Here is a 12,454-nt window from a genome sequence, read left to right as displayed (position 1 = left end):
CAAACCTATCAAAGTATTGCTAACAAATGCCAGAAACAGGATTTAGATTCAGGGCTAAGTAAGACTTGTTCTTGATTACTGTGCTATACTTTCCACTATGTGGCCACTTTCAGGTATTTTTGTGTGTTTTTTTTGGTGAGGAAGATCAGCCCTGAGCTAACATCCATTGCCAATCCTCCTCTTTTTGCTGAGGAAGATTGGCCCTGGGCTAACATCTGTGCCCATCTTTGTCTACTTTAGATATGGGACACCGCCACAGCATGGCTTGATGAGCGGTGCGTAGGTCCGTGCCTGGGATCTGAACCCGTGAACCCTGGGCTGCCAAAGTGGAGAGGGCAAACTTAACCACTATACCACTGGGCCAGCCCCTGTTTCAGGTATTTTTATTGAAGGAATTTCTGAAGAATAGAATCAGTGATAAAGTTCCAATATTACCTTCTGCTAGAGCAGGTTGTTGTAAGGAATATCACCTCCTATCCCAGTAAACTTCCTTTGTCCCTGGGCTCAGACCCTTTGAGTATTTTATTTCTACCACATTTGTTACAACATTTTCTAAGAATGCATCTTCTAGACCCACTGCTCTACTCTGTCGAAACCTGGCCTTTCTTAGAAACTCCAGAGCTAGGCTAGGTGGGGACCAGAAGGGGGACATCAGCATTCCAGTATGTGCTGGGCACTATCTTAAGCACTTTACATATGCTATCTCTTTTACTGGTCAATGCAGTTTGTAAAATAGGGATTGCTATCTTCACGTCATATGATATGTAAAGTAGTTGAAGCTCAGAGAATGAAGTAAGTTCCCAAATATGTAACAATGGAGCCAATGTTTCTTTTTAAAACCTGATCAAAACTGAAATGAATTAGCTATCTGCTAAAAGTATACATAGTTGAGATTTCAGTTGCAATGCTAACTATTTGTGAAGGCTACCCTGGAAGATTTGTGATATAGGTTGACATACTGGGTCAGAAATGATTAATTTTTGTTCTCATGAGCAATGTGAAAGCAAGAAGCAGGATGCTAGAGAAGGCAAGTTGAGGGGAAGCAAAGATACCAACAAGGGGCTGTGTCAGAGTGGCTTCGGGTTCCCGAGACCAGGAGACACAGCTCCAGGAGGTCAGCAGCAAGTCCTTCGGGGGAATCTCTGATGTATCGCGGACCCTGAGAGAGCAGGGCTTGATATGTGGCAACAAGATGTCCGCATCTTCTGTGTCATTGCAGCAGGAAGATTCCAGGGAGAAGGAGACATGGGCTGGAAGCACTGTGCTTGCTGACAGTTTCTTGTCTTGGCAAAATGCTCTTTCTGGGAAGATAGAGGTCACCTTGCTTCTTACAGAATCACTAATGTATTGAAGAGAGAAAAAAATTACGAAGATTAACTGAAAGAGTTTTTAAATAAGATGATGAAGGGGGTTGTAGCTTATAAACAAGTCAGATAGTGGGTGTTCATAATCACTTGCTTTTCATTCGGGAACTCCAATTTGGATTACTCTTTTCTTTCTTACATCCTTTATTATTTTTGTTTCTTTGTTCTTTCTCTCACTCTTTCCTTCTTTCCTTCCTTCCTCTCCCCCTCCCTTACTCCTTCCCTCCTTTCCCTTCTTCCTTCCTTCCTTCCATCTTTCCTTCCCTCCTTCCCTATCCTTTCCTTTCTTTCGCCTCTCCTCTTTTAATAACTTGACCAGAGCGACACAGTAAAATTTCTCACAACTGAAAACAGTCTCATTCCTTGTTTGGAAGAGATATAAAATGTTCTAAGCTGTCTCTTCTAGGACCAATTCTGCAGAGTCAGGACATAAAGTTTTGAAGGAGCCGAAAAGACATAAAGTAATTCCCTAGTTCTGCAGAAATCTGTGCTGCAGCAGAAATGATCCATCAACTTTTATATAACTTGTTTTTTTTTTCCTTTTAAAAACTATTTTACATCTAGTGTATATCAATACATTAAAATATAACTTAATGTTCTTACTGTCATATTTTATTAAAATTTTACCAAGCAACTTGTATAAGACAGAAGCACAAAAAAATATTAGAAAACAGTTCAGAACAGAGATGAATAAGGCTTTGTGGGAAAAGAGGATGGGGCATCCAGGGAAAATTAGGGTTCCTATCATCATAGATGCTGTCAATTCATATGATTGGCAGGGAAATATGAAGTCACACACTACTGAGTGAGGAAAAAAGCACGTTACATAATAGCATGATTATCATGAGCCGATATCAGTTAAGATAGCTACTTAACTGGGGTACAATGACTTAAAACCAGACATGTATTATCTCAGGTACAAGAAATCTTATAGATAGGCAGTTCCAGGACTTACTGGTTGTTTTAATCATACCAGCAAGAAGGCAAGCTCATTCTTTCTTTCCATGCTGTAATCCTTAATTGTTGGTTTTTATCCTCATTTTCATTTCATATTACAAGATGGCTACTACATCTCTAGGTGTTGTGGTGGTATTTGAAGCAGAAAGAAGGTGTATTAGTCAGGGATCTTAGCTGAAAACAATAAATTCACTCTTGCTAGTTTAAGCTTAAAAATAATTTATAGTATATTCAGCAGCTCGTGAAACCATTGGAAGTGTGGAGGAAAAGACCATCAGTTGAGATTCCAGGAGAAAAATCCCATAATCTGACTGCAAAACACACCAGAAACTTCAGCCACTGTCATTGCTTAGCACTAAATTTCAGGACCTTGGTTTCACTGAAACTTGAATTTACTACTAAACCTGCATCAAGAACGTCATCCTAGCCATCAGGTAACCAACTGCCCAGGTTTGCCTGGGTCTGAGCAGTTTCCTGAGGACACAAGACTTTGTGGCAAACTGTGAAAGCCCTGGGCAAACCAGGGTACGTAGGGCACCCTCCCTCACCACCACTAGGAGACGGCCACCATTGCCACCGATGATGCCAAATTCCGTTGGCATCAACGGAATTTGATACTTCAATCATCAACCATCCATGTTAGCAAAAGGAAACTCCATCAGATCCTGTTTCCCAACGGCACTCACTTTCAGATCATTCTCACGAAGGTGTCTGAAGATGGGGCTTAGATTGTATGCCTGTCCAGTTACAAGATCCTGACTTCTGTATCAGGCAATTCAAAAGATAATGAACAGTCACAACTGTAAGTGTCTACTTCAAAGGCTGAGGGGGCAGTGGCAGTCAGTTTGCCTCTTGTACCTTTCTGCTCTGTGAGAAAACAGATTAGATTTCCCAGAAGCCCTCATTGTCCAAAACTGGGTCACGTGGCCAACTGTAACTGCGGTGGAGGCAGGCCCTATTGGGAGAACCTTATAGGGGAAGGCCACAAGGCAGAAATGAATTGGATGTGGCACTGGAGGAGTCAACCAGCCACGCCTGCCAGAAGGATAGGTGTGAATTTGTGTACCTTTTTCTATATTGACGCCGAGAGTCTTCTGCAGCTGTCATGTTCTAGCTGTTGTTTCTTTTTTTATCCAGATGCCATCTGCAGATCATCAGCATCAGAAGTGCCTCAGATTTTTAAAAGTCTCCTGATATTTTAAATCTAGAATCCTCGACCCACCCTGGATTTACTAAGTCACGATTGCTTGGGTATTGAGACCTGGGGGAATCTGCATTATTGCCAAGCTTCCTAGGTAATTCTGGTGCGCGTAACTCTGAGAACTGCCAATATAGAGACACATTTCCCAGAACATAAATGAAAGTTATATCTGGGTGATAGGATTTTAGATGAATTTAAAATTTCTTGTTCTTGTTTTACTGTTTGAAATTTTCAAATGAACAAGAACAATTTTTTAAAGCTGTTTTTAAATTTAAAAAGGAAGAATCAAACAAAAACACATAATTTGCTGGAAACAAAATGAAAGAAAGAAAGAAGTAACGAATGAATATAGGAATAACATGACAAGTGGAAGCAGAACCAGAAGATTCTATGGGAATGATGCCAAACTCCATATACTGGTGACACAACGCAAGAGCGGTGGGGGAGGCCCCAAGCAGGTTGAGTAGAAAGGGCTGCCACCAAGCGGTGTGAAGACGCACGATGGACTTCAGATAGTTTAACCTATAAAAGAGAAGGGTAGAAAGTGAGGAATGGCTTGATCATAGTTATTAACGTTAATATACATGCTGCTTCACATTTTCATCAGACATTATCTTTTATAAAGTCATCCCTCTCTTCTTATCCTAATTAGAGCTCACAAGCGCCTCCACCATAGGGATGGGGCAGGTACCGTTAACTCCATTACATTTATGAAAAAAGAGAATATCAGAAATTTCAGCTGTTTTTCACACATTGTGAATTAGGAACACAGTCTGACCTAGAACATTGGTGATTTGTCTCCCTCCCAGTCTGCTTCTACCACTGAGTCCGTAGCCACCTTACTCAATGCGATGGCACCAAGAAGTGGAAGGGAATTCTACACGGTGACGGATGCCACTCAAGTGCCATTTCCTCCTGAGACTTACGTCACCATCTAGATAGAAGAGAACTTTCTCTCTAGTTCACTGCCCCTTCCGCAGTTGTCTGCCCGTGTTCCCATTACACTTCATGCAGGAGTTTATTTTTATGTCTGTCTCCTCTACCAACTGGATGTTTCTAGATGGTAAAGACAGTCTTATTTATCTTTGTAATTTTAGTATTTAGCATAGCACCCGAGAGACTGTAATTACTTAATAATAATAGTGAATGAAAGGATGAACAGCATAAGTGCATATATGTGCACCTTGCTTCAGATGAATCTGAGTTTAGGTCCTACCTCAGACACTGAAGAACTGTGTGACCTTGGGTTTTTGTACTTTTCTCATCTGCAACATACTGCATTATTATACTATGAAATATTATATCATCTTATATAATGTTACACACCTACTTCATAGAGTTACAATAAAGATTAAAAGAAATACACTTTATAAAGCATTTCAAATGGTACCTAGACCTCGATAAATGGTCAATGATATGTAATGTTTCCAGAAATTGGGATTACATATTGCTGTGTTTTGTCTTTCCAACGAGAACAAAACTCCATCAGGATGGGGACTGATCCGTCTTGTTCACCCCTTTATCCCTAGTATCGGGAATAGAGTCTGGTACATAGCATATGCTTCATAAATATTTTTTGAATAAATGAATGAATTGAATTATGATGGAAATACATGGAGGAATCCAAAAATGTCTAGATTTTGCCGTCAGTCATGTTTCTCCTCCTTTGTGTGTTCGCTAAGGAGACTTTATACGTAAGGATTCCAAAGATGAACAAAAGGACTCCTTTATTATAAGTTTTATTACAAGTGTTTATAAGTTTTATTATAACTGCGCCCCGGTACAGACCTCTGAGATGGAACATGCGTCTGGAGCTTGTGATCTAAATGACAAATGGTACCTTCCCCTCGATTTAGTTTTTGAAATTGTACCAAGCTCTGTACAGCCACATGAAGGGAGAAAGTCAAAACAGAGGAGACGAGAGGGTCAAATCCACTTTGTGGAGCAAAAGAAGGCCTCCTTAAAATATATACATAACAACTTTTATATATATTTTTTGTTTGTTTATAAGTGAAGCCATTTTTGTTTATACTCACACATCCTTCCCAGTTATTAAACATAGTCTGTTACTAAGAGAGCAAGAGTCCAGCTTCTTTCCTGGGTCACGATACAAATGGAATCCAAGGAGGGACTCTGACCTGTGGGGATAATAGAACTGTGACCTTGAAACTCAGCAAGCAGATGAAATAAATCCTCAGAGCCCTCCTGGTCCAGGAGTCGCATGATGCTGTATCTGGACCTTAAACGGAACAGCTTCCCCTAGCAGGCGAGCCAAGGGGGACGGGAGGAGAGGTCTCTGCAAACGGTGGGGTAGACCTAGTTTTGAATTCTGAATCCAAAATACCAAATTGCAGTGTGACCCTGGGCAAGTCGCCTAACCTCTCTGCTCCTCAGTTTTATCATTTGTGAACTAAGGGCTTTGGACTAAATAATCTTTAAGTTCTAAAATTATGTGTCTCAGTAAAAATTATCATTGTGTCAGCTCCCTCTGTTTAAGGAAGCATAAATGACTTCAGCCATCAAACCATCAGCCCCCCGAAGTAGAATGAAAACCTGTGTGATTCGTGATTCACTTTAAAAAGAAAGTGACATTTCCACTAGGGTTTTAAACCAGGTCAGTCTGATGGCAAAGCTGTGCCGCAAACTTGTCTCTCCTGCTGTATGGGCAAGGAAGAAAGAAATGTTACATGCTCTTCACTGGGCATATTTATCCCCAGAACACCAATTTATTCTTAGGTAGCGAATAATTTTCTTTTAAATTTTGTAGCTGCCGTTTTATGTTCACGCAGCGTTGTTTTGTCCCTAGACTGTCGAGAAGCACGTTAGAGGCTGCAGAGTGCTGATGGCTTTCTCTCCCTCCTCTGGCTGCAGCATTGGTGCCTCCAGCCACACTTCATCTGCTGAGGAGTCAGACTCGCCCTGGCCTGAGCTTCCCACTGCCCTCTCAGAAGCCTTGCTCTGTCTCCAAAAGACCACCCTGCGGCTAGAAACAAATTGGATTCTCTGAACCTTTTTTCTTTTTTTTTAATTCTGGTTCTAATGGGATTGTGAAGTCTCTAATAGAGGAAATTATTTGGGGGCAGTGGTGTCAGGCAGCTCTTCCCTTGGGCTTTCTACCTCCTGTGGTTAGAGGAAATCCTTAATGAAGACAAGGTCACTAGAACCTATTGAGTTACCACACTATTCTGTGGCACAGATTGTATTCCTAGATTTGGCCAGTAACCTGGCTCGTTCATTCAGCATTCATTCACTCACTTAAGCAAATAGATATCAGGAGCTGAAAAAAATGTTCAGCATCAGCAATTATAAGCAATATTGATTAGCAATTTGTAAGAACTTTAGGATGTGCCAGGCACTGTGAGCTCTGAGTATTACATACAGGATCTCATTTAATCCTCACGACAATTGCTGGAGGTGAGTAATGTTATTATAGCCATTTCATATGAGGAAACCCGGACTTGAGCAGATTCAGGAATTCACCCACGGAGGAAGAGTGAAGGGGCCAATTCAATCCCAGGCAGTCTGAATCCACATCAGACTAAACACAGTTCTTGTTCCCATGGAGCTGATACCTCCACTGGGAGCCAGATAGTAAATGTTAATTACTAAAGTGCATTCAATTATCATTTGATTGTAATAATTAATCAATCATTATGCAGTTGTGATAGGACTGAAAAAATGGACTGAGGACTATCAGAGTCTATTGAGATGTCAGAATATGCCTCCCCAAGGAAGTGGCACCTCAGCTGAGACAGAAATGTCTAGAAGGAATGAGTCAGGTAAAAGTGGGAGGGGTGGTGAGATCTCCAGGCAGAGACCTGCCCTAGAAAAAGAAAAAATAGATAAAAGAAGGGACCAAGATTTATTGACTGACTGATAACCAGGCTATACTAAGCCCTTTATAAGATTTATCTCTTTTAATCCACACAGAAACTCTTTAAGGTAGATATTATTACTATAATCTTCATTTCACCTATGCAGAGACTGGAACAGGGTATAGCGAAGTCACGTAACCAAAGCTACACCTCCTGTAAGGGTGGGACAGGACCTGGACCCATGAAATCTAGCTAGAATTTATATTCTTAATCACAATCTGTTATAAGTGGGAGGGAGCCTTGTACATACTTGCAATGGGTTAAATAGTGTCTCCACAAAATTCATGTCTACCTCAGAATGTGACCTTATTTGGGCCTTGAGATTAAATCATTATGGATTTAGGGTGGGCCTGAATCCAATGACCAATTTCCTTGTAAGGAGAGATGACACAGAGACACAAAGAAGAAAGCAATGTGAAGCTAGAGGCAGAGATTTGATTGATGCATCTACAGACGAATGAAATAGAAGCAAAGAGAATCACCACCAACCACTAGAGGCTAAGAGAGAGACATGGGGCAATTTCCCCCTCACAGAAGGAACTAGCCCTGCTGACACCCAGAGTTTGGACTTCTAGCCTCCTAAACTGTAAACTTGTGTTCATTCTCCAATATGTGGTAATTTGTTATGGCAGCCCTAGGAAACTAATACAATACGTTTTGCCACAAGGGGAGCTTAGTAACAAAGTTTAGGAGGATTTATTTATTCAACTTTATTCACTGTTTGTACTGTTTGTCAGATATTTTGGCAAGAATTATGAAAAATGCACATGATGCAAATACAGACTCTATTTTCAAAGACTGCAAGGTAGAAAGTGACAAGTGTCAAATAAGAAGTATAGATTAATAATAATATTAATCATCTTCATCATAATCTTTGCTCTCATATATTAAGTACTTATGTGCCAGGCACTGTGAGAGGTGGCTTACATGCATTATTTAATTTAATCTGCAAAATGTAGATATAACTCTTTCTATCTAGCAGATAAAGAAACTGAGGCATGATGAAGTTTACTTACCTTCTTCAATGTTGTACATTTCTGCCAATGATAGGGCTGGATCTCAATTTCCGGTGGGGGATAAAGGAAGGGACATCATTAAAGAGCATGCCTTTGATCTGGGTCTTGAATGATGAGTGACGCTGGGCCCTGGTGAATGGAGGGCAGGGGAGAGGGTATTAGGGGTAAGAGTGACAGACAGCATGAAGGCAGAGGAGCAGATGATGGGGATTTGTGAGTAATCGAGTGTTCCACGTTGTTAGAGTGTGTAGAACACTAAGGAGGAAAAGTGGGAAATCAATTTGGAACGGTAGGTTCCGACCGGTTGTTGACCAAGGAGCAAATGTCAGGAGGAGCTGGGAAATTATTCTTTAAAGAGATTGAGGTTCGGAAAGATTTTGCTAAAACAAGTGGAATGACCTGAGTGTTGCTTCAGGGACATGAATCCCACAGGCGTGTGAGGAATGGACTGGAGGCTGGGAGAGACTGAGAACCATGAAGATCCATTTAGGAGCCAAATGTCATAAGAGAGAGGGGCCAAATCCACTCACATTCCTCAGAAAACAACTCTAAGTCCAAACCCCAATTACTCATTTGTTCAAAAATATCCGTTGAGCCTTTTTGTGCTACCCAAACAAGGATCCATCAGCAGTGTCCTGAGTTCTCATCATAACTTAAAGGAAAACTTTCACAAAGTCTGGAGCCCTTGGTATCTTGCAAATGAAGGAGGAGGATGTCCTCAAATTTCTTGCCGCAGAAACCCACTTAGGTAGCCAATGTTGACTTTCAAATAACCATCCATCTATGAAAGGAAATAAGTGATGGCTTCTACATCATAAATCTGAAGAGGACCTGGGAGAAGCTTCTGCTGATGGCTTGTGCCATTGTTCAATCATTGTCACACGATTGAAAATCAGTGTCACATCCTCCAGGAATACTGGCCAGGCGGCTGGGCTGAAGTTGCTCCTGCTACTGGCGCCACTCTTAGTGCTGGCTGCTTTGCTTCTGGAACCTTCACTATCCGGATCCAGGAGTCGTGTCTTCTGGTGGTTACTGATCCCAGAGCTGACCCCTAGCCTCTTACAGAGCTGTCCTATGTTGACCTGCCTACCATTGTTCCATGTACCATAGATATCTTCTGCGCTATGTGGATGTGGCATCCTGTGCAACAACAATGGGTCTGAGGTGGTGGATGCTGCCTCAGGAAGTTCTGTGCATGTGTGTTACCATGTGAGCACCTGTGAGAGGTCGTGCCTTTCTACAGAGATCCTGAAGAGATGGAAAAGGAAGAGCCAGCCTCTGCTGAAAAGGCTGTGACCAAGGAGGAATTTCAGAGTGAATGGACAGCCCAGCTCCTGAGTTTACTGCTCCTCAATCCGAGGTTGCAGACTGGTCTGAAGGTGCATAAGTGCCCTCTGTGCCTATCCAGCAGTTCCCTACTGAGACTGGAGCACTCAGCCTGCCACCGAGGAATGGTCTGCGGCTCCCACTGCTCAGGCCACTGAGTGGGTAGGAAACACCACTGAGTGGTCTTAACTGGTCTTCCATGGGCTCTTACACAGAAAAAGGGATATATTATTGACTGAAAATAAATATCATTTCTTTAAAAAAGCAACAACAACAACAAAACCTATTGAGCACCTTTTTTACAGCAGGGAGTATTCCAGGTGTTGGGAATAGAATTGAGAATAAGATAGGTACAGTTTCTGCCGTTTAGGAGTTTTCTCTAGTTGGCTTGGAAAGATACAATACAGAAAAAACAAAGAACGTACAAACACTGTGGTAGACAGAATAGACAAAGATGTTCTCATCAAAATCCACAGCACCTGTGAATATGTCTTATGTGGCAAAGGGGATTTTGCAGATGTGATTAAGTTAAGGATCTTGCAATGTGGTAAGTGGTGATCCAGGTGAGCCCCATGTAATCATAAGGGTCCTTATGAATGAAAGAGGGAGGCAGCAAAGTCAGAGAAGGAGATGAGATAGAGGAAACAGATGTCTGAATGATTTGATCGGTGACTGGAGGCTACAAACCAAGGAATGCAGGAAGCTTCTAGAAGCTGGAAAAGGCAAGGAATGGATTCTCTCCCAGAGCGTAGAGAAGAATGCAGCCCCGCCTACACCTTGATTTTAGCTCAGTGAGACCCGTGTCAGACTTTTAACCTATAGAACTCCAAGATAATAAAATTGTGTTTCAAGCCACTAAGCTTGTGTTCATTTGTTATGGGAGCAACAGGAAACTAAAACAGATAGTAAGCAGAAAAATAAGATATTTTTAGGTAACGATATGATCTAGAATGAAGAAAATTTTAAAAAAGATAATATGATAGTGAGCCAATGAAAAGGCCTGACACAAGAACACCCTTGGCCTGTGTTGATGGTGTGTACAGAGCAGGAATGAGAACAGTTGAGAGGAAGATGGAGAGGTAGGCTTCACCAGAGAGGAAACATTTTCACTGCTCTAAAAATCCTCTGTGCTCCACATACTCATCCCTCCCCACCAGCAACCCCCAACACCCCTGGCAACCACTGATGTTTTTATTGTCTCCATAGTTTTGCCTTTTCCAGAATGGTATGTAATTGGAATCATACAGTCTGCAGCCTTTTCAGACTGGCTTCTGTCACTTAATCACATGCATTTAAGGTGCCTCCGTGTCTTTTCATGGCTGGATAGCTCATTTCTTTTTAGTGCTGAATAATATTCTACTGTCTGGATGGACCACAGTTTATTTGTCCATTTATTCACGGAAGGACAGTTGCTTCTTGGTTGCTTCCAAGTTTTAGCAATTATGAATAAAGCTACTAAAAACATCCATGTGCAGGTTTTTGTGTGGACATAAGCTTTCAATTGAGTTTTGTTTTAAATATAAAATGGGCACAGATTTCCAATTAAATCTGGATTATTGAATATATGGTTTATGTCCACTTTCTCCTGAGACCTCACTAAAATGATAAGAAAGCAGTTTTTTAAAAGCTGTAAACCTTCAAAGATAGAGAGAATAGGGCATGAGGCCACAATATTTAGAAGATGTCAACAAGAATTTAGGAGATGGAAAGCTGATGGACAAGGGAAGGTGACCTAGAGAGTGGGGAGGATGAAATCTAAATGCCTTTCAGCGGGAAGCCCCCAAGGAGCACTCTGATTCGTGCACGGACCCTAGAGAAGCTTGTGAGTTGAAAGGAGCAGGTAACTCTGGAAGCAGGGTTGTGGGCCTGGGGCTAAAAACAGATGGTTTGCTGCAATTCTACGTAAAGAGGACTTTGACCTACCCCAGCTTATAGAGCCAGGCAAATAGACCTCACCTATCATGGCAGAACACGGACATTCATCTCTGGAGGGTGAATCATGTAGACCCAGGCCTCAGGACAGCAGGCATAGCTGAAGTCTGGAGTGAGAGGCCTGACTGCAGTCAGGAGGAAAAACGACAGTTTGCATCCTCAATAGCAAGACTCTATCCTCAGCTCCTTTCTCTACTCAGCTTCTAGAATGTTGCTTGCCAGATGTATAATCTTCTCCAGGGAAGAGATTGGAGGACTCCTCTACAGAGAAGCTCATCAACTCAAGAAAAAAGACTTTATTCTGGGGCCCACAGCTGAAGGAGGAGTTCTTGTTTGATTAATCTTAGTGGGAGAACCTCATCCCCACAGAGCCTTAACTGTCGAATACAAATGGACGGCGAGGACTACTAGATGTTTGACAAAAGACTCTAAAACAAACCGAAAAAGAGGAACTTAGAAATAGGGACCAGAGGAAAACTAAAACAGATAAAAACAATATTTTCAGAGGGAGAAAATAGCGCCTCCTTAAAACAAGAATAAGATGCTATTGGAAAAAAGGAAGATTCTGAGAATAAAGGGCTCTTAAAAGTCAAAAATATAGCAGCAAAAGCTTTAAAAATTAATTGATAGGTTGGAAGAAAAAAGAAGGAAATCTATGAAAAAAAGTAAATAAATAAACAGTTGGAGAGAAAAAGATTCTAAACAATAAGGGTCAACTCAGGATGGCTAATATCCAAATAACGGGGTTTCCAGAAAGAATAGAGAAATTGGAGGAGAAGAAAT

General features: G+C 41.5%; 1 pseudogene; it reads left to right on the top strand.

Annotated features, from left to right (window-relative positions):
- The first annotated feature begins 4,200 nt into the window (after nucleotides 1-4,200).
- On the top strand, nucleotides 4,201-9,928 carry LOC147916543 (small ribosomal subunit protein uS2 pseudogene; annotated as a pseudogene).
- Nucleotides 9,929-12,454: the final 2,526 nt, after the last annotated feature.

Source organism: Ceratotherium simum, chromosome 7 (assembly GCF_057802395.1).
Source record: "Ceratotherium simum simum isolate JZ-2026a chromosome 7, ASM5780239v1, whole genome shotgun sequence".
Classification (NCBI taxonomy): Eukaryota; Metazoa; Chordata; class Mammalia; order Perissodactyla; family Rhinocerotidae; genus Ceratotherium; species Ceratotherium simum.
Note: the sequence above shows the minus strand (reverse complement) of the source record. Positions and strands in the feature narration are given on the sequence as shown.